This window comes from Pinus tabuliformis, chromosome 9 (assembly GCF_031772625.1).
Source record: "Pinus tabuliformis cultivar Carrire ecotype Pingquan chromosome 9, CPIR1, whole genome shotgun sequence".
NCBI lineage: Eukaryota > Viridiplantae > Streptophyta > Pinopsida > Pinales > Pinaceae > Pinus > Pinus tabuliformis.
Window position 1 is genome coordinate 1,764,271,337 of NC_142307.1, and position 25,930 is coordinate 1,764,297,266.

General features: G+C 43.1%; 1 pseudogene across 1 annotated transcript; it reads left to right on the forward strand.

Annotated features, from left to right (window-relative positions):
* The first annotated feature begins 12,311 nt into the window (after window positions 1-12,311).
* On the forward strand, window positions 12,312-25,007 carry LOC149155840 (putative apyrase 7 pseudogene; annotated as a pseudogene). Its single transcript, XR_016263370.1, has 3 exons — window positions 12,312-12,415; window positions 19,554-21,272; window positions 24,390-25,007. The product of XR_016263370.1 is annotated as a putative apyrase 7 pseudogene (transcript).
* The last annotated feature ends 923 nt before the right edge of the window (window positions 25,008-25,930 follow it).

A 25,930-nucleotide genomic window follows, 5' to 3' on the forward strand; every position in this document is an offset into this window, starting at 1 on the left:
TCGGTTATTTGATGATTGGAGGGATTATAGGAAAATGTTTGATAATCGATGAGATAGGGAATTCCATTGAATATTTGACTGATAAAGAAATGGCGTCTGTTGGCTTGTTGGGGCCTGACCCAGGTTCAGAAGTGATTTAGCCAAAAAAATCCCGAAGCTACCAGCCCTTTCGGCAACAGTCCGCGGTGCGGGGACTGAGGTCTCACCCGAGGTAGTATGGGAGGGTGTTGGAAACAGGTTTCTGCACCCTAGGGATGTCTTGATGAAGTCTAGGAAGTTCGCGAACCGAACCCATGCGCTTGCACGCACCGCGGACTGAGGTCACACCCGAGGTAGTATGGGAGGGTGTTGGAACCAGGTTTCCGCACCCTAGGGATGTCTTGATGAAGTCTAGGAAGTTCTCAAACCAAACCTGCGCGCTTGCGCTGCTCCACACAGCTGTCTGTCCTTCCCAACTTGTGCAACTGCTTCCGCGTAGCTCTATAAAGAGCGTGAAGAGGTGTTGTCTAGATCCTTATTCCTTACTATGTTATTATTATAGATCTTAACTTAATTATGTGGGCCCAATATTCTCATTAATCATTCAACATTCATAATAAGTGCGTGCAATCATAAAATTGTAAAGAGATGCATAAATATAACAGAAGCATAGACACAAAGTATTCCAGAATCAAGTTATCTTTTATTAATTGTCTGTCCAAGTACAATCCCAACTCCACCTTGCACACTTAGCTGCAGGGGTCCGTGCACACAGGTACAGACTCTACCAGGCCTTTGTGCACTCAGCTGCAGAGCCTCTTCCTACTACTACAACCCAAGACTCAGACTTACAGACTCAGAGCTAATTCGTCATCCAAAACTTGAGGCTTTCTTTTACACTTAGAGCCTCGCTCTATTTATACAATCCCATGGTCCGCAGACCATGGGTAGGCCGACATACCATACATCAAATTATATTATTTTAGGGCGGACAACCCTAGACTCTCGCGCTCCACGCCCACATTTCGTGGGGTCTTTACATTACATTTTACTAAAATTCAGGCTTCAAGCCCCAAAAACCCACTATGGGGGGATCCGTTGCCCAACAAGCCCCCAACACAATTATCGTGACTCATCCTGAGTTACTCTGCTGGTGCAGCGATCTTGGCGCGAAGTCCATCCAATTGTGCATGTGCTGCGCGAAGATCTGTAGCACATTGTTCTGCCATCCGCCAGATCTGTTCTGCTCGCTCAGCCAAATGCTCATTGTCAAGGTCAAATCCCTATCCTAGGTGATGCATCACTTGCATTTGCACGATTTTTCCTTCGATGTCAACCATGATGAGGAAGGCCTCATCAATATAAGGTTGGATGCGTGCGTTAAGTACTGCCTCTTTTTGGCGCGTTGCGTCCACTTGCTCCTTCAATGCCTTTGCCTGTTGTAGCCTCGCAAGCCGCTGAGTTAGGACCACTGTCTACGCCATCCCATGCACATTGTCATGTTGCATTTGAAGCTCTGCTCACAACCATATCACAGATCAATACACCAGTATTTTTGACGTGGTTAAAACCCTCAAAGAGGGAAACAGTCCACGGCCTGCGCCAACGTGGCTACTACAGGCAATTTATTAATCAAAGAATGAAAATTTACATAAGCTTCTCTCATGCACAGATTACCCGAACAATGACCCTCCATGCGCTTTAAATAGAACTCATGGACCAATCGTGTGTCAAGCCACAGATCAAGTGTCGGTAATACCGAGGAGAGAGTGAACCGTCGGATCACTACATATCGTGACCGTCAGATTGTAAGTTACAAAATGTACAACGGTAAAGAAACCCACTTTACCTAACTCTATACTAGGCCAAGTTGAACTTAACTATTTTCTATGTGTCGGAATATCCTAACATTTGGCGCGCTGCGTCCACTTGCTCCTTCAATGCCTTTGCCTGTTGTAGCCTCGCAAGCCGCTGAGTTAGGACCACTGTCTACGCCATCCCACGCACATTGTCGTATTGCATTTGAAGCTCCCGCGCCTCTATTTCCAACCGTTGTATGGTGGGATCCTCCTGTAAGGTTGTGAGGACCCCGAAGGATTCTTCCAACAATGTGGTGCAGCTCTGCACTGCCTATTCAATTTCTTCCAACCCTTTTCGGATATCGCCAACACGCTGATCTCGAACTTCTGGGGGCGTGGAGGGTTACACCTTTAACCGTAGTTCAGCAATTTGCAGGTTGAGGTCCAGCTGGATCCTCGTAGCTTCCTCCTTCGCCTCGCGGAATCCACTGGCCAATTTGTGGATCCGTATTCCTACTGGCAGATTTGTTGCAATTTCCAGTTCTGGGACACGGCGACATGCTTCCTCTACGATCTGCTCCAACTGCTGGTTCTAAGCCATCGCTTCATCACATTGTAGGCTAAGTTGTTTGATGTTGATTCGTTGTTCACTTAGCATTTTCACTGCGCGTCCCTCCCTAGCGCGGAGTTTTGTCGTCGCTCCATCCTGTAGCTGGTATAAAATATCTTGCGGAAGGGCAACCAAGTTTAGGCCAAGTCCCTTGATCCGTCCTACCACGACTCTATCCTCCATGTTGTCTACTGTAAGCGCTCCTTCTGGCAGTGCGACGGTGTTGGCCATCTTGGCCCTCAATAACTACTCGGTTGCCGATGCTCCCATGGCACCGTAGATAGCTATCATTCCTTCTTGTGGGAGTTGCACCTGAAGTCCCTGCAGTTGTGCCTTGAGTGCCCCCAACACATTCTGTTGCTCCGTCATTGCTTCTTGGAGCGCCTCCCTGGTGACTTCACAAACTGTGTCGCCAATGTCGTATAGATCCCCCTCTGTCAGTGTAATAGGCTCCCCATCCAACTTGGAAGCCTTGGTCTTCTTCCGGGTTCCTGTTCATTCCATACCGCGTGGCCGTTTCAATTGTGTATTGGTGGTGCTTGGGTTTGCGCCTTCCACCATATCGTCTGTCCCATGTCCTGTGGTCAGGTTCGTGCCTCTTTCCTCTTGCGTCGTGGTGGCCCCGGCCGCTGTTGTTTTTTCAGCGGCTGTGGTCTGCTCTGCGACGACCTTCGCTGCCTCACGGAAAACCCTTACCTCCTCGGCGAGCTGCTCGTTTTGCTTCTGTTGTGCCAGCAGCTTGGTGGCATCCTTCTGTCTTTGTATCGCTACCTCATCACGCATTACTAGATTCGGGGCACGCCATTTGGGTGGCCATGAGTCGAGCACCGCAAAAACAGCGTCATCGATTGTGATGAACGAGAGTTTGGTCCAATTCTACTTCGGATCCTTCCACGCCTTGATATACACATTGTGCATATCCGCCTTAAAATCTGCAAAGCTTCACAGACTGTCGTATACCGTGGGGGATAGGCATGGCTATTTGTGGATCCACATTCGTATGCTCGCCTCCATGAGAATCCAGAAGATCTTGATCTCGCAGATGCGCGTGGCATGCCTTGTCGCCCAGAGCGACACATATTTCGCTGCCTCTGGCAAGTCCTGGTCAAGGGGAGGAAACTGATTGTCCTTCGGCAATTCCCCTGCAACCAATAAGATGGATAAGAGAAACCACGCATAGTGGAAGGTCTTACCCTGCTCCTGAGCCTCCTTTCAGTTCGTTAGGAACTCCTCACAAAGGAACTGTGTTGAGATTGCAACAAGATGATGGAGCTTAGTGAAAAGAGTCGCCTTCACTAAGTGGGCCCGCAGGAAAATTATGGCGCAAGTTCTATTTTTGATCCCAGCAGGGATGATCACAGTGTGGGTGACCACAGTATGAGTGATCACAGTGTGGGTGACCACAGTGTAAGTGATCACAGTATGAGTGATCAAAATCTATTTTTAGACTAGCTGTCAAAAATAGAAAAGTCAAATATTATTGTCTCATAATAATATTTGGACTATAAACTTGATCTTATTCTCTTGGAGCACTTCAGGATGAGCTACGGATGTGGTACATGCAGATCCCAGAGGGAAATACATGGTTACCTATGGGATGACTAATATTTGCATGCAGGACTTCAGTTAGAACTCAAGTGAGTTGAGTTTAGTGGACTGGAGGTGCAGTTGATGGAGTTGTGTTCAGTTTAGCATTGTTAAACTGGTTGTATTTAGTCTAACTGGAAAATAGACTAGAGATGAGTTGGGTGAATTAGTTATTAATTAATTCACAAGTTATTAACTCATAATGCAACTATAGAATACATCAGTTAACTCAGTTGCATGTCAGTGCATGTTCAGTTCAGCAGGGACAGGTGTTAGAGGATCAGATTGCTATCAGTTGTGACTATAGTTGTGCATGATGATTTGCACAATCAGAGGGATTGAGTATGCCAATGAATTGGCCAATATCAAGAATTGTAGCCTGTGCTCACGTCCAACACAGTGTGAGTGATTCTTTGCAGGTGAAATACGAGTTTGGTAAACCATTCTCATCAGTTCTTGAGCAGGTATTGAGCTGGAGAGGCAGGCAAGCAGTGGAATAGATTTGGAGATCAGATCTGAGCTGTATTGTGTGTAACAGGTGGAGCTGGTACTGGATTGCTTGTGATAAGCATTGTACTTTGTAATGTTACATGTTCTCAATCATTAATATACAAATAGTGTGGGGTTTTTAGCGAGATGCTTTCCCCGGGTTACATACTGTGTTAATGTGTGAATGCTCTTAATGTTTTATTGTTATTGATGCTGCTATATTGATGATCAACGTAGAGGAGCTTATGTATTGTGTATGTATTCCACAATAGTACATGATCAGGATAATCTCCATTGAATATGTGTTAAATTATTCAAAATTTCTACATGGTATCAGAGCTGTTGATCATCAGATCTACTATTAAGGAAGTGTTTACATTCTATTTCTTCAGGCAGAGTCTGTAATCGGGCCAGGTAGCCTCTGGATTCATCCTTCCTTTGGAAGGTGAGATATCCGGTGAATGCCCATATAGTCAATCTCTGTACGAGAAATATTGTGTTCTCGCGAATCTTAGATCCGAGGCGGTTGAGTTGGTTGCTGGTGGAATTCGAATTTGCAGCAGTGTTTTGTTGTGACAACGCAACAATGCCTTTCAACGGATTGCGATTGAAGTATGCTCTTGAGGGCAGCTCAAACTATATTGCATGGAAGGACAGGATGGAGGCAGTATTGGATGATAACGGGCTGAAGGAGTTCATAGATACAGATATCCCAAAGCCTACTGATGCTGCTGAGGCGGAAGTTTGGTAAAAGAAGACCACAAAATGTCGAAGGATTCTGTTGGAGTGCGTGAAGGATCACATTGTGTCCAGCCTCCATGGAAAGGCTACTACATATTTGATGTGGAAATCATTAACAGAATTATTCCAAAGCAAGAGCGATCAAAGGAAGCTGGCGCTCAAAGATAAACTTAGAAACATCAAATGCGAGAAGGGTGACAGTATTCCCAAGTATCTCACGAAGTTCACTCAGTGTCGAGATGAGCTGGGAAGTGTGGGGGTTACTGTCGATGATGAGGACTTGGTGAGCTTGGCTCTCCTTGGTCTTCCGAAGATTTGGCATTCCTATCAGGACTCTATCAATGGTCGGGAGAAATTGCCAGGATGGGAAAGACTATGGTCAGATCTTGTGCAGGAGGAGATCAAGCTAAGTACCAGGGACAGATCTTCGTCAAAGGGAGCTGATGAAGAGAATTGTGCTTTGGTTGCCAAAGCAAAGAAAGGGAAGAGCAAGAAAGCTTCTCAGTCTGGTGCGAAAGGCAAGAAGCAGGATATGTCCAAGGTGAAGTGTTTTCACTGTCACCAGCACGGACACTATGCCACTAATTGTCCGCAGAAGAAGAAGAACAAGAAGGCTGCTGGATCTTCAGCAGGAGAGGCTCTAGCCTCACAGTTTGAGCTTGATTTTTCATTGATCGCATGCTTGGTTTCAAGTGTGATCGGATCAGTGTGGTTCTTGGACAGTGGTGCATCTTTTCACATGACGGGAGATAGAGATTTGTTCTCTGATCTGGAGGACAAAGATCTTGGAGTGCACATCGAGATGGGCGATGATGGTAGATACAGTGCGACCGGTATCGGTACCATTTCCTTTGAGAGGGAGTCTGGTAAACCCTTCGTATTGAAGGAAGTCATGCATGTTTCAGGATTGAAGAAGAATCTTATCTCAGTGGCGATGTTAGAAGACAAGGGGTATGATGTTGTTTCAGCGAGGGAAAGGCTTTCCTGCACAGCAAGACAACTGGTGAGACCCGGAAGATAGGGGTTCGAGTGAGGAACCTTTATCAGTTGCATGTAGATGGATGCGCAACAATGGCGGGCAAGGCAGAAGGATTGGTGAGCTGGGATGATGGCGAGTTGCGGCACAGGAGATTGGGTCACCTTCACCATGGAGCCTTGAAGATACTGCAACAGATCACTACAGGGCTTCCTAAAGGCACACTTGCGCAGTCAGATCAATGCAAGGGGTGTACTTTGGGGAAGTTTGTGAAAGCCACCTTTCACAAGAAGGATAGTCGCGCCACGACGATCCTTGAGAGAATTCACACAGACGTGTGTGGACATTTCTCAGTTGCTTCAACAGAAAAACACAGGTATTATGTGATTTTTGTTGATGATTTCTCTCGTAAGTGCTGGATCTTCTTCATGCAGAAGAAAAGCGAGACATATTCAAAGTTCTGTGAATTCAAAGCACTGGTCGAGAAGGAGTCGGGGAAGAAGGTGAAGGCTCTTAGGAGAGATAATGGTGGTGAATACATCTCATACGAGTTCAAGGATTTCTGCAAGGCAGAAGGGATTCATAGAGAGCTCATAGCTCCCCATAACCCACAACAGAACGGGGTAGCTGAGCGGAAGAACAGAATGATTGTGGGTGTTGCACGGGCAATGTTGCATGATCAGGGCCTACCCCTTCACTTGTGGGCGGAAGCATGCAATACAACAGTTTATGTGCAGAACCGTTGTCCTCATAGGATACTTGGCATGAGTACACCCGAGGAGGCTTATTCTGGTAAGAAGCCTGATCTTTCTCATTTGAGGATTTTTGGTGCTAACGTTTACATGCATGTGACGAAGGATGCCAGGAAGAAGTTGGAGCCGACCGCATAGGTTGGGATATTTGTGGGGTACACTGATACGCCCCACAACTATTGTGTGTATTTTCCAGACAGTGGTAAAACTGTCGTGCGACGGGATATAAAATTTCAGGAGGAGAAAGCCATGAAGTGTTCGCTTGAGAGGGAGCTACACTTGCATGCAGATGAGGAGTTATTAGTTCCTAAGGATGAGCTTCAGGACGTGGATCAACCATAGGACGAGGTTCATGGAGTGGAAGAGACCACTCATGCAGCGCCAACCATCAGAGGGCGAAAGCGCTTGATAGAAGCTGAGCGACTGGCTCAAGATGCAGAGAAAGTTGTAGGACCACCTACAGCCCAACGCAGGCAGAGACAGTCACCTGATCGGTACACTGGATACATGGCTCTTATGAGCAAGTGTGTTGTGACTGAGCCATCCTCTTTCGAGGAAGCTGTGGAGGATCCCACATGGGTAGATGCCATGGTGGAAGAGTATGATTCTATTGTCAGAAACAGTGCATGGGAGATTGTTCCTAGACCAGAAGGGAAATCAGTGGTGGGTTCGAGATGGATCTACAAAGTTAAGCAGGTAGCTGACGGGAGTGTGGAGAAGTACAAGGTAATATTTTTTGCCTGAGGCTTTTCACAGATAGAGGGGATCGATTATGAGGAGACCTTTGCACCTGTCGCAAGGTATTCTTCCATACGGACGATTCTTGCTCTCTCAGCGCAGATGGGATGGCACATTCATCAGATGGATGTGAATACTGCGTTCCTCAACGGAGTCATTGAGGAGGAGGTGTACATTGAGCAACCCGAAGGCTTTGAGGTCTTCAGCAGCGAGTCGCATGTGCGCAGGCTCAAGAGAGCGCTGAGAGGATAGACAAAGATTTCACAGGACTTGGATTCTCCACGAGGCGGATCCTAACCTATACCAGATTGTGGTGGAGGGTAAGTTGCTTATCATTGTACTGTATGTTGATGATTTGATTCTAACGGGTGATGAGCTGTTGATACTGTCATGCAAGAAGGATCTTGCTACAGAGTTTGAGATGAAGGATTTGGGCCTCCTTCACTATTTCCTAGGATTGGAAATATGGCAGTGCAGTGGTGGACTGTTTGTTTCTCAGGGAAAGTATGCTCGGGAGATACTGGAGAAGTTCAACATGCATGGCTGCAAGCCTGTTGATACTCCTCTTCCTGGAGGTTGGAGGAAGGAGGATGCCACTTCGGGAGAAGAAGTGGATGCCACTGTTTATCAACAGTTGGTGGGGTCGCTGATGTATTTGGTCAATACACGACCTGATATATGCTATGAAGTTAACCAGCTTTCACAAGCTATGGTTAAGCCTACCAAGCTCTTCTGGAAGGCGGGCAAGCATGTATTGCGCTACTTGAGAGGCACATCGGGATATGGTTTATGGTACAGACAGGAGGATGAGGTGAAGCTATGTGGCTTCATGGATGCAGATTGGGCAGGGAGCCCAACGGACAGAAAGAGCACATTAGGAGGGGTCTTCAGTATTGGATCGACAACAGTTTCTTGGTACAGCAGGAAGCAGAGATCCGTGGCACTCAGTTCAGCGGAGGCCGAGTATATGGCAGCAAGTTTGGCTGCATGCGAGGCTATATGGATGAGGAAGATCCTGGTTGGTTTGTTCGGTTCTCATTTGGATCCTACTGTGATTTACTATGATAACCAGAGTTGCATTGAACTCTTGGCTAGTCATGTATTTCATGATAGATCTAAGCATATTGACATCAGGTACCATCATATCAGAGATTGTGTGCAGCGGAGGATCATGTTGCTTTCATACATTCCAACGGAGGATCAGGATGCTAATATTCTGACGAAGGCTCTCACCAGGAGAAAATTCGAGTACCACCGAGGCAGGATAGGGGTTGCTGATAATCCATATCTTGTCGAGAGGGAGTGTTGAGATTGCAACAAGATGATGGAGCTTAGTGAAAAGAGTCACCTTCACTAAGTGGGCCCGCAGGCAAATTATGGCGCAAGTTCTATTTTTTATCCCAGCAGGGATGATCACAGTGTGGGTGACCACATTATGAGTGATCACAGTGTGGGTGACCACAGTGTGAGTGATCGCAGTATGAGTGATCAAAGTCTATTTTTAGACTGGCTTTCAAAAATAGAAAAGTCAAATATTATTGTCTCATAATAATATTTGGACTATAAACTTGATCTTATTCTCTTGGAGCACTTCAGGATGAGCTACGGATGTGGTACATGCAGATCCCAGAGGGAAATACGTGGTTACCTATGGGATGACTAATATTTTCATGCAGGACTTCAGTTAGAACTCAAGTGAGTTGATTTTAGTGGACTGGAGGTGTAGTTGATGGAGTTGTGTTCAGTTTAGCTTTGTTAAACTGGTTGTATTTAGTCTAACTGGCAAATAGACTAGAGATGAGTTGGGTGAATTAGTTATTAATTAATTCACAAGTTATTAACTCATAATGTAACTATAGAATACATCAGTTAACTCAGTTGCATGTCAGTGCATGTTCAGTTCAGCAGGGACAGGTGTTAGAGGATCATATTGCTATCAGTTGTGACTATAGTTGTGCATGATGATTTGCACAATCAGAGGGATTGAGTATGCCAATGAATTGGCCAATATCAAGAATTGTAGCCTGTACTCACGTCCAACACAGTGTGAGTGATTATTTGTAGGTGAAATATGAGTTTGGTAAACCATTCTCATCAGTTCTTGAGCAGGTATTTAGCTGGAGAGGCAGGCAAGCAGTGGAATAGATTTGGAGATCAGATCTGAGTTGTATTGTGTGTAACAGGTGGAGCTGGTACTGGATTGCTTGTGATAAGCATTGTACTTTGTAATGTTACATGTTCTCAATCATTAATATACAGATAGTGTGGGGTTTTTAGCGAGATGCTTTCCCCAGGTTACATACTGTGTTAATGTGTGAATGCTCTTGATGTTTTATTGTTATTGATGCTGCTATATTAATGATCAATGTAGAGGAGCTTATGTATTGTTTATGTATTCCGCAATAGTACATGATCAAGATAATCTCCATTGAATATGTGTTAAATTATTCAAAATTTCTACAAACTGTGCCCAGTTGGATTGTACCCCCTCAGCACATTGTTTGTCCAATGCGATGACCGTTGCTGGTACCTCGTTGCCACAACATTTTCTCATCACTTTTCTTGGCAGCAGTTGGGTGGCTATGCGCACCCCTTTGTCTTGAATGCTAGTAATGACATAGCCCCTCTGCTTCTTCTCCCACTTGTATTTCTTCTTCATGGCTTCTGCAAATGCCAAGTCTCTGTTTTGGCCAGCTATTTCCGCGGGGTCCCTTCCCATACAAGGAAGGTTTGAAATCCTATGAATCAGCTCTGCTGTAATGGGAATTGGCTCCTCTAGCCACAAGTACCCCTCATGAACTAGGAAAAGTAGTTGCCTGATGACAAATATCGTGATTGGTGCCCGGTGAAAGTGCGGAATCCATAGTAGGTGGAGTAGCCCGGCCTCCTCCACCTCACACATCCATTTCCGTGGCTGCAATGCTGTAACTACCCCCTCTTTTCTTTGTTTCATAAGTTGTCTAGTCTCCAAATGTGGGAAATTTTCGCTGTCTGCGAGGTCCCAATCTTCAAATTTCATCGTGGGCACGCGACCCAGGACTGAACCCTCAAATAGAATTCCACCTGGGAGGAGTGGGGTTTCGAGTGCGCTCTTAACGGTATCCATGTCCTTGGGTACTTTTGCCTTCCCCTTCCGAGGGGGGGGACATATTTGGGCAATTTCGCTGCAGCGCGCACCGGCTGAATGTCTTCCTCCACTTCTTCATCTGGTTCAATATCTTCTACAAAGGCCTAAAGATCCTCCTCCTCATCGTCTGTCTCAATATTAATTATCTTGCCCTTGTCTTCCATAGACAGTTTACCGGACTGCGAATTCCGCGGAGACATACGGACCGGTCCTTTTTGGGCCTCGGCATCCGGGACAATTTAGGGATTTCCAGTGCATCCCCTACTGGTGGCGTAGAGCTCTGGCCAGCTCCCTTGGTTGTTGACATCATTCTGATCAAGGAATCCTATGTCTCCTTTGGCAAGGTTTCAAACCATGGACTTGCTCTCACAGCCTCTAAATTCATCAGGTTCATACCCAATTGATAGCACAACAACTGAATCCTCAAAATGCTAAGGGTTGTTCGGTGGAGAGCCACCTATAATTTATAGGCCCTTTTGAATTCAAATTCGACCGTTCCCCCCCTATTCGGCTCATTAATGCAAGATTGGTGGCGGATAGTCCCAAATCTAGTTCTAGCTTTGTGTCTTAATTGCTTGTCGTCCGCTCCTCGTTGCCTTAAATTGGACATTTTGTCATGAACAGTGACACCAACGGTCACTTTCCAGCCTACCCACACGGCAGCGCAGCCCCTTGTGCACGAACGCGACCCGTGCGTCATACTAACCCTACACGCAGCTTCCGTGTTGCGTAGCTCCCATATAGACTCTTTTATAGTCTTGCACTCTCTTTCAACTGCTTTAAGTGCTGAGACTGTGCTTCCTTCGGATAGTCAGGTGGTCGCACCACTAGTGCGAGGCTTCAAGTCACCTTCCAACCCAGTCTGTGGGCCTTCCTTAGTTACCCTCGCACTAGTCAATGCCTCACGTTCTTCTTTATGCGGTGTGCTTCCCTCCTTACTTTGTCTGATAAGGTGTGGTCGCAGCCATGGTAGTATAGCCAAAAATTCTCAGTGACAATCTTCTAGTGCAGTGGTAGGGCTGCCCATACGTTGTCCTGTCCTTCTGTCGACGCGTAATGCTTGTGCGATTTTGGTTTCTAGTTTTCTGATATCCACGTCCATTAACATTCTTTTCTACTTCAGTCGTACCGGATTTTCTTCGAGTTCGTGAAGCTAAAGGTTCCCTCGCTGAATGGCTTCTTGAATCTGCATATGTTCGTCCTCGCACGGCTGCATAATTTCTTTGCTCTGGTCCTCGGGCGTTTTCCCAATTATGGGAGTTGTCGTATGGGGATTCCTCTCTACTCTTATGGTTTCGTCTCTTCTTATCAGTGTTGGGGTCATTTCCACGCTCTGGTTTTTGCTTATGGCCCTATAGGCCCATCGAACCGCTGGTACGCGTAGGTCCCAGTCAGTTCGTCTCGCCTGGTGAACTCTGTTCATGATTCCACATAGCTTTTTGAATGCTCCGTCGTGGAATACTTGTGGTGTGCGTCGCTACATCTGGTTCTAATTTTCTATCCTTAGTCTGGGATGTGCTTGCTCAACACATGTCTGTACCCATCAACACAGGTGGGCGTGCAAGTTGCTTCGTCTTGGCTGCCCGACTCTCATTCGACGCTGGGGACTTCCAAACCGTAAGTGCATCCGTCTTCTACATTCGTGCCAGTTTCCAATGGTCTTCTGATGTGTACTCCACCATCGTGCAAGTGTTGCACGCAGTGCCCATTCCAGCGCACCATACCGTTGTTGTTCTGGTACTGCGCTTTCAAATTTGTCCAGGAATTCATCCACCGCTGTCACTCCATCATATGTTGGCAGTTCCCTTGCCTCTGTCGTCTCTAATCATCATGTTGCTATTCAGCGTTGTTACTTCGTGCAACCGGTTCTGCCAGCGTTCTACTTCTTCGTCTGAATCTGAAGTAAATGAACTGTCATTCTCCCATGAGATTCTCCCATCTGCAGTCGGGTTCACCCAATCCTGGTCTTGCGTCATTATCTGGTAAATACAGTCCAGCTCATTGTCGCTTTCATCGTCACGCATTGGTTTACTGTAGCACACTCCATCGGCTGGGTCTAGCGGAACTAGTATGCGTAGGAACTTTTTCTCGAATATCATCTTCCACTTTTTCAGGTTAGTGACTCCATTCATATCAGTGGCCCAGTCTATTCCTAGCAACACGGGATAAGGAATGTTGTCATCGACAATCTCTATTACTTCAAAGTTCGTCTATGTGCTCGCGCCTTCGATATCAATTGTTACTCCTTGCAACCTCCCCATGGGCAAAATCTTTTATTGGTTCGCCATTCGTAGTTGAATAGGGGACCACTGTAACGTGGGCCTGCCCATGCATTCCCATGTCTGCTTAGGTAACACATTCGTGTCCGAACCCAGGTCTAGGATCACCTAATCCATTTCATACTCGCCAATCTGCGCCGTCAATCTCGTTTCCCTTCCAGTGCGCAACGCATGTTTTCCCAGTTTCTGGACTACGCATGGTTCCCCTGATTCTGCGCACCTAGTGATCAAATCCTGTAGTCCCTTAACTGCCTTATTGTCACGCAACAGTTTCATGCATGTCTCCAAGAAGGTAGTAAACATAGAAGGATCCATCCCTAGCTTTGGTTGATCCTTACTACCTAAAGTGGAGGCCTCTGCGAAGCTCTTCTTAGCTTCCATGAACATCTCCTTTGCGCGTTCTAAGTCAAACTCAGGTTCCTTTGTAGGAGCCTTGTGAACCCATGTATCTTCCTCGGGCTGCTTCCCCTTATCTTCCCCTGTGGTCGCACTACTTCTGAGCACTATGTTCACATTTGGGTCCTCTTCGCGCGGTTCAGACCTCATCATTTGAATATTTTGAGTCAGAGTAGGCTGGAGTACCCCTTTCTCGTGCATCTGTGCGATCAACGTAGGACAATCTACCATTTCATGATCAAACTGAGCACAGTATGAACAGGATACTCTCGTCGGGTTGGTACAATCGCGGGCGTAGTGCCCTGGTCCTCCGCAATTGTAACAAATTAACTGTCTGCGGCCCCTTCCTGGCCCCATTCCTCCTCATCCTCGACCTCGCCCCTGAAATCCAACGTGCGCCATCCCCGCAGCTAGGTCAAGGGCTCGCATTTTTGTTTGCATCCTATAGGCTGGGGTCCGATCCATCATCAACTCGTAGCTGCAACATGTACGCTTGTCGTGGCCTACTGATCTATAGAAATTACAAAACAACTGCTAGGGAGTCTGCATTTACTTTTGCAACAAATGACAATTATCCGTCGTGTGCTTTCCTCCTATCTGACAGATCGTGCACCATAGCGTGGGTGTCACACTCGGCCCTGCCTATGCCTCTGGTCTCAATGGTATTGGCCCCCCTCTTGCCAAGTAGTTCGTGAATATTGGACAATGATCCTTGTCATGGCCCTAGCCCTTGCATTTTATGCACCATAATTCCTCGCGCGCCTCTGGCCGCGGTGCCCTATCCAGCTTCAAGCTCTGCATTTCCAGGCAAAGATTCCGTAGTTGCGTGTGGAGTTGTTGAACTCCCAGTCTCGGATCTTGTATTGGTGTCTCATGCAACCTCATTACCATTTCCAACGCCTCGACCTAGGTAGAAAGTTTCTGTTGTGACAGCGCCATCCTCAGGTGTGGTGTTAGAGATGCCACAAACCAGGTGTGATGCTGCGCATTCATGAGCATCATATTAGCCTCACAGATCGTACTCTTCAGCTACTAATCCAGATCCCAAGGGGTCTCGCCTGAAAGCATCGCGATTTCTTTAAACCCGATGATTGACTGTGTCTCTGATTTCGGCCAGCTAAATTCTTTGTTCAGCGCAATCTCGATCTCTGTTATTCCTGCATTTGGGTGATCATTGGAGTGCTTGATATACCATGTCAACGCGCAATCCTATAGCGCGCTCGCTAATGTAGCCTTCTTAATGTTGTCGTCCGTGACCCCTTGTGCTTCCCATACTGCTCTGACCACGAACCAGAACTGGTCTGTATCCTCATTCCATACTCCTCTGAATACAGGTAGCTTGATCGTGCTTGCCATGCTGAACTGCGGGGGTGGTGGAGGTGGAGTGGGTGGATATGGAGGTGAAGGAGGTGAAACGGGTGATGGCGTAAGTGGGGGTGGTAACTGCAGAATGCACTGTCTTATCAAACTGACCGCACTTCTCGGAGAGACCCGAGTGAGCTCTTCCTTGCTCTCTCGCAAAGGTGAAATTAAGGGACTATTTCCTAATTCCCCACTACCTTTGTAGATCTTTCCGCTCCACGTCGTTCCAAACATTAATGTATTTGCATAACCCTCTTTTCACATAACAACATCTTAATCCAAGTATTCAAAGATTTAATGTACTTACCTCGTGGTCCCTTGATAAAATGTTGTTCTGCTTTCCTGTAGCTCACGGTCGTGTCTATCGCAAATTCAGTGATAAATCCCCCTATTATCTAGTCGAGCCAATGGTCCACAGCTCACACGATCTTATCTTCTGATGCCTCTAGTCTGCGCACTAATTCTGGAGTCCACACTATTGGTTGGTCGAGCTTACACCTTCCCTGGCTGTCAGCTAACCTCACGATCCACTCATACAATTCATAAGGAAAGGATACGAAGAAGATCTTGTGGATTTTCGTATACACATAGCAATCCAACCACCATTTCTCAGATACCTACGAAGTTCTGTTTTCCTGGGTCACGAATTCGTGAATTTCTTGTCCAACCATTCTTCAATTTCCTTCTTCGTTGGGTTCCAATGGCACGACATCAGATATCCCCTAGGCAGATCCTAGTCCCGACAACGGAACCATTTGTTGGCTTGTTGGGGCCTGACCCAGGTTTAGAAGTGATTTAGCCAAACAAATCCTGAAACTACCGGCCCTTTCGGCAATAGTCCGTGGTTCGCGGATTGAGGTCTCACCCGAGGTAGTATGGGAGGGTGCTGGAACCAGGTTTCACCATCCTAGTGATGTCTTGATGAAGTCTAGGAAGTTCGCGAATCGTACCCGCGCGCTTGCGCTACTCCATGCAGCTATCTGTCCTTCCCAACTTGTGCAACTGCTTCAGCGTAGCTCTGTAAAGAGCGCGAAGAGGTGCTGTCTAGATCCTTATTCCTTACTGTGTTATTATTATAGATCTTAACGTAATTATGTGGGCCCAATATTCTCATTAATCATTAAACATTCATAACATTTGTGTGCAATCATAAAACTGTAAAGAGATGCATAAATATAACAGAAGCATAGACACAGAATATTCCAGAATCAACTTATCTTTTATTAATTCTCTGTCCAAGTACAATCCCAACTCCACCCTGCGCACTCAGCTACAGGGGTCCGCGCACACAGCTGTAGACTCTACCAAGCCTCTATGCACTCAGCTGCAGAGCCTCTTCCTACTACTACAACCCAAGACTCGGACTTACAGACTCAGAGCTAATTCGTCATCCAAAACTTGAGACTTTATTTTACATTTAGAGCCTTGCTCTATTTATGCAATCCCATGGTCTGCGGACCATGGGTAGGCTGACATACCATACATTAAATTATATTATTTTAGGGTGGACAACCCTAGACTCTCGCGCTCCGCGCCCACATTTCGCGGGGTCTTTACATTACATTTTACCAAAATTTGGGCTTCAAGCCCAAAAAACCCGCTATGGGGGGATCCGCTGCCCAACAGCGTCAAATATTCAACCACAGTCAGGATTTTAGAAAAAAGAACAAAAAAATCATTTAAATTTCGACACTTTTTTCGATTTTAGCCATTCTATCAGATTCCACCGTCGGAATTTCTGCCCAAATGTAGTAGTGTTAGATTCGTGGATCTATAGCTTCATATCCTACTTTTAGACATGTCTGAATATGATGCATGCCTAATACTTATTACTCATAAAAAACCATTTGGAATGGATTTCTTAGCCTTGGTGATAATTACAATACAAAGAATAGGCAAACTACAATGGGCTTAATGATGATGCTAACTCCAAATATAATATGAAGGGCATCATCATATGGGATGGATTTTTTTATGCTATTCGACAATGTTTTTATGCTCCATATACATTATTGATCTCATATTTAAAGAGTTACAACTCCATCAAGCAACTAGTCAAATTGTGCAACTATACATCGATGCACCAACACAACTTAGGATTCAACTCTAGATTTTAGATCTAGATTAAGTGCTTATTATTAAATTTAGTTTAGGTTCATTGGTTGATTTTCATGTTGTAGCGGCCTTGTTTGAAAATAATTCCCTTGATTAATCCTTCATCTATGCCTTGGTTGTTGAATGTAAAATTCAAGGGTGAGCTAACTTCCAACCCTCTAGAAACACTAACACTCCTCCTACCTTGTAACACTCATATCAATGTTTGAACTGCTCATACTCCTCGTCAAAACCCTAAATTGAATAACCCTTCACCACCTATCCCAAATCAATCATGTCACTTCCATCAAACACACATCCATTCTACTAGAAATTTTCATGTTGTCAAACATCAAGTTGTAGCTTAACCCTTGTGATCAATCAACCCTACATTGAATCTTATGAACCACCCACGACTCCTTTTGCTCCCATAGATTCAAAAACCATTTCCTTACCTAATCAAATAAAAAAAGATTCATCTCTTCTTTTTTTCACCTAGGACAATGCCATCCCATCTCATGTATTCCTACTTTCTCACAATTTCTAGATTAAGGATTAATTAGCCATTATCATAAACAACATCCAAAAGAACCTCATATCCCATGAATATGCAATGTTTACAAATGTCCAAAACTCGTCATCCCTCTCATAATATCATTTTTATTGGGTATGGGAACATGGCCCTCACATGCATATTAACTAGTGATGTGAAGTCACCTTTGATATTGGTCCCTTCAAATACATTGTTGATTGTCACATCTCTCCACTCAATTATTCTAAACTGAATTTGAGCCTCTCTTACCAATAACATTAAAAAAAAATTTCTATGATGTTCACCATAATTCTTACATTCTTTTCAAAGAAAAGAAATTTTATAAACTCATCATGTCTAATGTTCCTCCCACTTACCTAAGTGTTGTTTAGTGATTAGATAAATTCAGTGTTATGGGCCTCCTAAGAAAACTAATAAAATAATTGTTAAATTAATAAAAAGCATTTATGGATTTTCAAAAGAAAAGAAATAAAACTAAAATTTTTAATCGTATTTTCTCTTTATGGGTTTAGTCAAATTTCAAGTGTAGGCATTTGTTGGGTGCGAAATCAAAATTCCACATCAAACAAGTACCCACTCTGTATACTTTTGATATGCCCCAAATGAAATAAGCTAGAAATATTAATTTTTTATACTTTTGAAAAACTCACATTAAGATAAGCTAGAAATATATAAAAAGGCATGTATTTTCAGTTTGTCTCACTATGATTTACTAAAAACATATAGAGTTGGTATTTACAACCAATGAGTGTCTACACTTAAAATTTGAGGAAACCTATCAAGAAATAAATAAAAAATACACTTAAAAAAATAAATTTATTTCTTTAATTTTTAAATTTTTAAAAAGTTGACATTGATAACTTTTCTTTTAACTTATTTTTTACTTCAAATTTTCTCTAATATATTTCTCTTCACATTATTACTCTCACTTCTACCATGATGATGATGATGATGATTAACATCCACTAAGACCAATATGGTCTATCAACCCTTAAGGAAGTAAGAGATTAATTGGGATTCTTTAATATTTTATTTTTATGATAAAAAAGAAGGGAGAGAAGCATTCATATGTCATCATAGTTTTGTTGACTTAACAAGACAAGAAGGTTGTTAGTGTGACAAAGATTTTGAAAATTAGAACAGATGTGAGTAAGAGACGGGAAATCCAAGAGAGGATGTTTTTCATCTTCAACCCTCTTAGTATCGCAAAGGTGACAGACTCTTTCGTCCCAAGGTGTTTTGGGAATTGACCAATGTCCAATTTCACTTTGAAGCTCATGAGAATTAGTTCTTATCTTGGCAATGTTCATTTTCTTCTTAACATTGGTCAAGTCAAAAAGATAATCCTGGTTATCACGATTGGGGTTGATCACCTTCTTATAATACCTTAGCTTCATTTTTCCCTCTAACTCTTTATCATCACACAACTTATCCTTAAATTTGGAAGGAATTATATTTTTAATATTATTCATATTCTCCAAGATGATCTCCTCCTTTACCTCCCAATGGTCTAGCTAAGACTGGGCATCCTTATGCCAACCTCGCTTGAGCCGGAGGTGGGGGTTTTGGCTAGAGTTCAAAACAATTTTAGGGAACCTCTTGGCTTCCATGTTGTATAACTTATACATGAGATACCTAATCATAGCCATATATTCCACACATGAGATACCACACAACCATACATTCCAGTTATTTTTTGTTAAGCCTTAAAAGATATAATTATCCCTACCCTTTAAACCATTATTCTACTTTTAAATTAATATTTTAATTTTTTTGGTAAGCTTGACCATACTACATCTTCATCATGTCCAATATATCACTCCGAACGGGACGGGGAATTAAACTGATAACTTCACATCAAATAGTACCTTAACATAACATCTGATCACTGTCTATCCAAAATCTCGTAAACAATATTTTTAATATTTTAAAATAAATTATTTATTTTATTAAAAAAATATTAATTACGCCGTAAGGCGTTCCCTCTGAGAGGAACTCCCCTCCGTGCCGCAGTGTCTCGTTATGGCCCTTAGATCGATTGTTAGACGACGAAATAAACTCCAACCATTAGATCATCGGCGAGTCATTTCTCTGCATCTTCATCAGCTTCTGGCTGTTCTGTTTCATCTTCTGCATTGCCGCCCTTAGCTTCACCCTTCAGGTCTGCATGGGCAGGTTATGGAAAGACAGGTGGCCTGCGGCTTTCATCGTCTCTCCAAGACTTCTCAACATACCGCAAGGTTGGTTCTGAAGAAGGGGATTTAGCCTTGAGCGGTGCTGGTATTCTTCGAACAAAACCTTCATCGATAAGGGAGGGCACAGGAGGAGGCACTAGCTTTTCAAAGGAGAAGGGCCTACCTTCAACACCATTGAGAAAAAAATGTTGGTTAAAGGTGGCTGTTGGGTTTTTACTTCTCTTAATGCTTTTAATTCTGATCATTGCGGGATTTGGTTGGTTAAAATCTTATCGGAGTACAGAGGCATCACATTTTTCTATAGTTTTGGACTGTGGGAGCACTGGTACCCGAGTTTATGTGTATGAGTGGGTGCGGAATGATGGCAAGCATCAAGGGAGTCTTCCAATGGTGCTGCGCCCATTTCCTGAAGGCACTGATGGCAAGTCAAGGCAACAGAATGGTCGAGCTTATCATCGCATGGAAACTGAACCTGGTTTTGATAAACTTTTACACAATGAATCAGGGTTGAGGTCAGCCATGGAACCACTGCTCCAGTGGGCTGAAAAGCAAATACCGGCTCATGCTCATAAAAATAGCCCTCTTTTCCTTTTGGCCACGGCAGGGCTTCGCAGGATGCCAAGTTCAGATTCAGAATGGATCCCGGACAAGGCATGGTCAATTCTAGAAGAATCTCCATTTATGTGTCGAAGAAACTGGGTTAGGATAATTACTGGGGTAGAAGAGGCTTACTATGGATGGGTAGCTCTTAATTATATGATGGGTAGATTGCAGAATATGCCGATTCTGGAGACGTTTGGTGCACTTGACTTAGGGGGTTCCTCATTACAGGTGACATTTGAATCTAAATATGGCTTGAATCTGACCATTGGAACAATGGAACGCCATCTAAATGCATATTCTCTTACAGGTTATGGCCTAAATGATGCCTTTGAAAAGTCTGTTGTACTTCTACTCAGAAAAAATTTAAAAACTGACAGTGGGAAATTCTCTGGTGGTCAGTTGCATCTCAATCATCCTTGCATACATGCTGGTTATAGACAGCAATACTCATGTTCTCAGTGTTCTTTCTTACTCCAGAATGGAAGTCCTCTGGTTGGTGGAAGAGACATAAGTAAAGAAGAATCTCGAGTAGGGCTTGAGTTGATTGGTGAGCCCAACTGGGAAGAATGTGAAGCTCTAGCGAAATCAACCATAAATGCCTCTGAATGGTCACATTCGGGGGCAGGGACAGACTGCAAACAACATCCTTGTGCTATCAGTGATCAGCAGCAACAATCTCAAGGGCAATTCTATGCTATGTCAGGTTTCTTTGTTGTGTTCAAGTTTTTTAATCTATCTGCTGCTGCTTCATTTAATGATGTTCTAGAGAAGGGTCGGGAGTTCTGCACTAAAACTTGGCAAGATGCTGAGTGGAGTGTTGTTCCACAGCCTTTTATAGAACAATATTGTTTTCGTGCTCCATATATAGTATCACTCCTGAGAGATGGTTTGCAATTGAAGGAGCAACAAGTAGTTGTGGGGTCTGGTAGCATTACTTGGACTTTAGGTGCTGCATTGTTCCATCGGTAATGGAATTTCTCCAAGTCGTTCTGGTAAGCTCTGTAACTGAAACTTTAAATTATTCATCTTCAACAGTTTTTTTGCCATTTTGATTAAATTCTTCCAGATCCATCACAGTGAGTTTTTTGAGTTGACATTTTGATCCAGCCAGAGTGGCTCACCATCAGGACTCAAAAAACACTTGCTGGCTCGAAGCCTCCAAATATCAACTCAAAAAACTTAGTGTGATGGATCCAAAAAAAATTAATCAAAGTTATTCACATCACAGAATCCTTAACTCAGAAAAAACTTATTTTACCAATTGAATAATCTTAATTGATCATTTTTCTTTTCCTTCACTCACTTGACAATCTGCCTCTATATGTTTGTGTTTATGTTGCCTTTTAATTCTCTTTTCTTTCAGAGGCTATGCATTTATTACTCTTCGCTGCATCTTATGCTTATGTCAAGTTTTTAACCTCCGTGGTTACAGAAATGTTGATTCCCCTGTTTTTGCATAAAATTTTCACTTAAGTTTCTTATTGAATTTACAAGTGTTTGTTGCTTGAGTGCCATGCTTGGTTGTCTTTGGTTTGCCAAAGGTTTTGAGAAGATTAATACGATTAGTTTGGACTAGTGCTCAGCTGAGTATTAGCAATAGTTTATAATTTCTGTAACTATACTCATGATGATGATTTGTTCCATGAAAAAATAACACACAACAAAGGATCTGTACATGTGAACCTGTAGTATGTGGAATAAAGTCAGCTCACTCCCGTTGAGGATGTCAATTAATTTTCTCATGTTCCACTAATCTCAACAAGGGTAAAACCACAGAAGAGGCATCCTCAGGTCATGAGCTGTTCAAGACTAAAAGCTCATGGGCTCTTGATATGTTTGGCTATTGCTGTTCCACATTTTTCATTTTTGTGATTACTACACAATTAAATGCAGAACAGGTTTAAAGTCTATGAAGTGTTTCAGATGATTGGGAACACCTATGGCAGTATTGTGTGGAAAATGGGTATATTATAATGTGGCATTGTGGCTGCATCTAATGTTTCCTCATAATCAGGTTTCTGGGATTCCAAGTGAGCTGAGGTGCCTCCCTTCCTGGATGCTTTGTTCACAAGGATGAAACCAAGTGCCTTTGATGCACCATTTGCGTGAGTCAAGAACTGTGGATATGAAGAATGGGATACTCGATGACATTCTACATGATATCGTTGACGTTGTTGGATTATGTCAAACAGTCAAAGTGGACAATGAAACATTTGGAGATTCCATGAATTTCAAAAAGCATGCCTTCCTTAAAGCAAATATAAAAGATTTAACACTGTACACAGGATACTTCCCAAAGCTTGTTTAATTATAAAACACATATATTTCTCAAATGTAGAAGTCATACCATATGTGTGTTCCTTAATAAACCTTATAATAGAGTTTATAGAGCTGATCTTTTCTACGGACGAGATAGTCATTTAGGAAAAGAGGCTAACTTGAATTTGAAATGTTGTGTGGTCATTAGTATGTGTCGTAACTATGTTAAAGAAGCGACCAAATTGAAGAAACAGCAAGTGTATTTCCCTGGAGGTACCTTGTAGTACTGAGAAATTATTAATGATATGTTTTTCACCCCTTGTATTTAATATGCAAACAGGAATCTAGCAATTAGTTATTTCGTTTTTTCTATTCAAGACCAGATCCATAGTGTCTAAATTTGCTACTGGGCTAACCTGCATAGCCATGACTCTTTTCAGCATCTGGTCACAAAGGAGTGTCCTCTCTAGTTCTGTTTTCACACCAACACGTTTCTTGGCATGTGCCTTAGGGCATCTTAGTTGACCCTTGTTTCTGGTCATATGCTCAGGATTCTTTCCTTGTTCCCTGCTTGTGAAATGTGTCAAAAAGATCTGAGCTATAACATCAATTGTAACATTGCAGATCATGCTTGTCACTATTTTTTTTATGCTCCTCTTCATTGGCCACTGATCCATGGCAATGCATTCCTTTTCTGATGAGTGACATTCAGAAGAAGTTTTTAACATTCGAATAGTTTGATTCCAATTTTGGTTATAATTTAATACAATGCATACTTCTTCGATCCTGGAAATTGAGGGAAAATTTTACATGCAAGAGATATCGAAGACAGTGCACCTTCGTAGGTAGTTAATCCAGGGGATAACCATCAACATGGTGACAAACTCAAGTTGAATGTGTTTCCCGTGTGATCTAGGCTTAACTTTCCCCAACCTCTTACATGCTCATTATTTTCTTATCATTTCCTTTTTTCTCCAAAGGCATTGCTCTAAGTTATTCTTGACAAACGGAGTTATATGGGGAAGTTGTTCATATCATGGACAGAATTAGCAAGGATCGAATAGAAGTTCACCACTTTTGCATCTCTCCAAAAGCTTTAGCTTTGTTTACACATACTGTAAACATGGATACGTTTTGGATCTGATTGGATTTCTTTTTTTATGGGCTTGGTTCTGATGCAACTGACATTTATTTACAATGAGGAATTTCATCTCTTCTTTTCCATTTTCCTAAAGTTGTTTGAACTCATTTCCAGAATTGCTAACTGGTGTGGTTGAAGCTACTATAAAAAACTAAAAAAGGATCAAATAAGGCAATTCTAGGGGATGGGCTGACATCCATTGTAGGAGGTAGGCTGCATGTTCTACTCTTCTCATGTATTATCATTGAACTGAAATTTAAGTCCAGGACTACAGTTTGTAGATCTGTTTCTATTGTCTTTGGTGCTTTGATCCTTCAACTAGTTTCCCCCATTTTATTCTGTCTCATGTGTTGTGAAACTGCCTTCCCTATAAGTGGTTCGGGGGAGAAGCTTTGCTTCTTTTAATAACATGCTTAGTCTATTAATCCTGATTGGATGGGATAGAAATTCATGTGGTCGCCATTAAGATTTCTATTGTTTAGTTTTACTTTACAAGAAGGATTTTGTATCTACTTTATTGATCTCATCACAGGAAACCTTCCAAATTCATTTGTCATGTAATTCTAATAATGTTGTTTATTCTTCCTTGAAATGAAATTAAAACAGTTATGAATCATGATGTTGCAAATTGTATATGATTTCTGTCTGTGTTTTCCCAAGCATCATATTCTGTAATGTAACTGGAATTATTTTTCTTCATTATTTTCAGGGGATGGAAGAGCAAAGATACCACTTAGCCCTTCAAATTCAGGGTGTCAGCAACCATTTGGACTTGCGCAAAGCCTTGCGGGTGGAAGTGTGCAACATGCTGATTCTCTCAAGCACCAGTCAACTGTGTCAGTTGGATTGTGTTTTCCAAGCAATTTGGGGCAAATACAAACTGATACTGGACCCTTGTGGACGCCTCACAGAGGTCAAATGCGGTTGCAGAGTCGACGATCACAATCAAGAGAAGATCTCAGTTTATCAGTTTTAGAGAGCCATGTCGTCAAGTTGTGATGGCTAGAAGCTGTATATAGATTTTAGAGAAAGGCTGTGCTTTTCTCAAAAGTGTACATTACAGGAGAATCTGGAATATCAACTTGTTAAGCGAGTGTAGCTTTATGCAGCATCTCTGGGCTGGTTCTTTATGTATTGAGGGGAGATCCCTACAGCACGACTGAAATATATACTAAAATATTGCGAATTGTATTTTTGGTCTCTCTACATTTTGGCGGATGGTTGGATCTTGTTAATTTTATCTGTAATGTGAGCATATTCATCTCGCTTAGCGTCTTTGATGGATATTTGTAACATAAATGCATTTTAAATAACATTTTTTTTTCAACTTCAGGTCGCTGACAGCCAAATGTCATATTATAGAGTTATCATTTTATTCTTTTTGGAAATTTCGAAATCTCTTGGGACCCGTGTTGTTTCCTGGCAGTGTAAAGTTTCTTTACTTTTCAGAGGTTAAAAGGAAGATTCTGAACACAGTTCATTGGCAGTTCATTCATGTGTTATCTTTAATAGTCAAACTCCAAGTTCATAGGATTCAATTAGTCTCCAAACCGTTTAGACTATTTAAATTTATACCAATGGCAAATAATTATTACAACAATGTACTTGATTTATATCATTCAATTTTTTAATCAGGAAAGAAAATTGATCTTAAATTTAGGAAATGTCATTTTTCGGAGCCAAAATGGCAGAAAATAGTGGTTGGAATACCGTAATTACGCCGTAAGGCGTTCCCTCTGAGAGGAACTCCCCTCCGTGCCGCGGTGTCTGGTTATGGGCCCTTAGATCGATTGTTAGACGATGGAATAAACTCCAACCATTAGATCATCGGCCTTTTTAGAAACCAAGCGTCACCGAAGAGAGGCCAAGCGTCTGTGGATGGATGAGAGAGGACAGCAATCTGAGGCGCCTCGATCCCCTTCGATCTGAACATCAGGGAGCTCTATGAAGTGGATCATGTCCCTTGACGAAGATGGCAGGGTGTGGTGAGGAGAGCCGTCCATCCATTCGGCGGTGAAGAAGGTGACAGAAAACCCATGGTACACAGTGAGCCGAATATTCACACCAGTTCACACCAGTTCTTCACTTGATCGCTCTACTTTGTGGTCACTCATTTCATGGCTCCTCGGCATTCTCGTTCTCTATTGGCGAAAGCTCTCTTATTCTTTATTCTTATTCTTTCCCCCGTTGCAATTTCCACAGGGCTTTGCATTGCAATCAGCCATGCAATTCAAAGAAAAACCAAATATT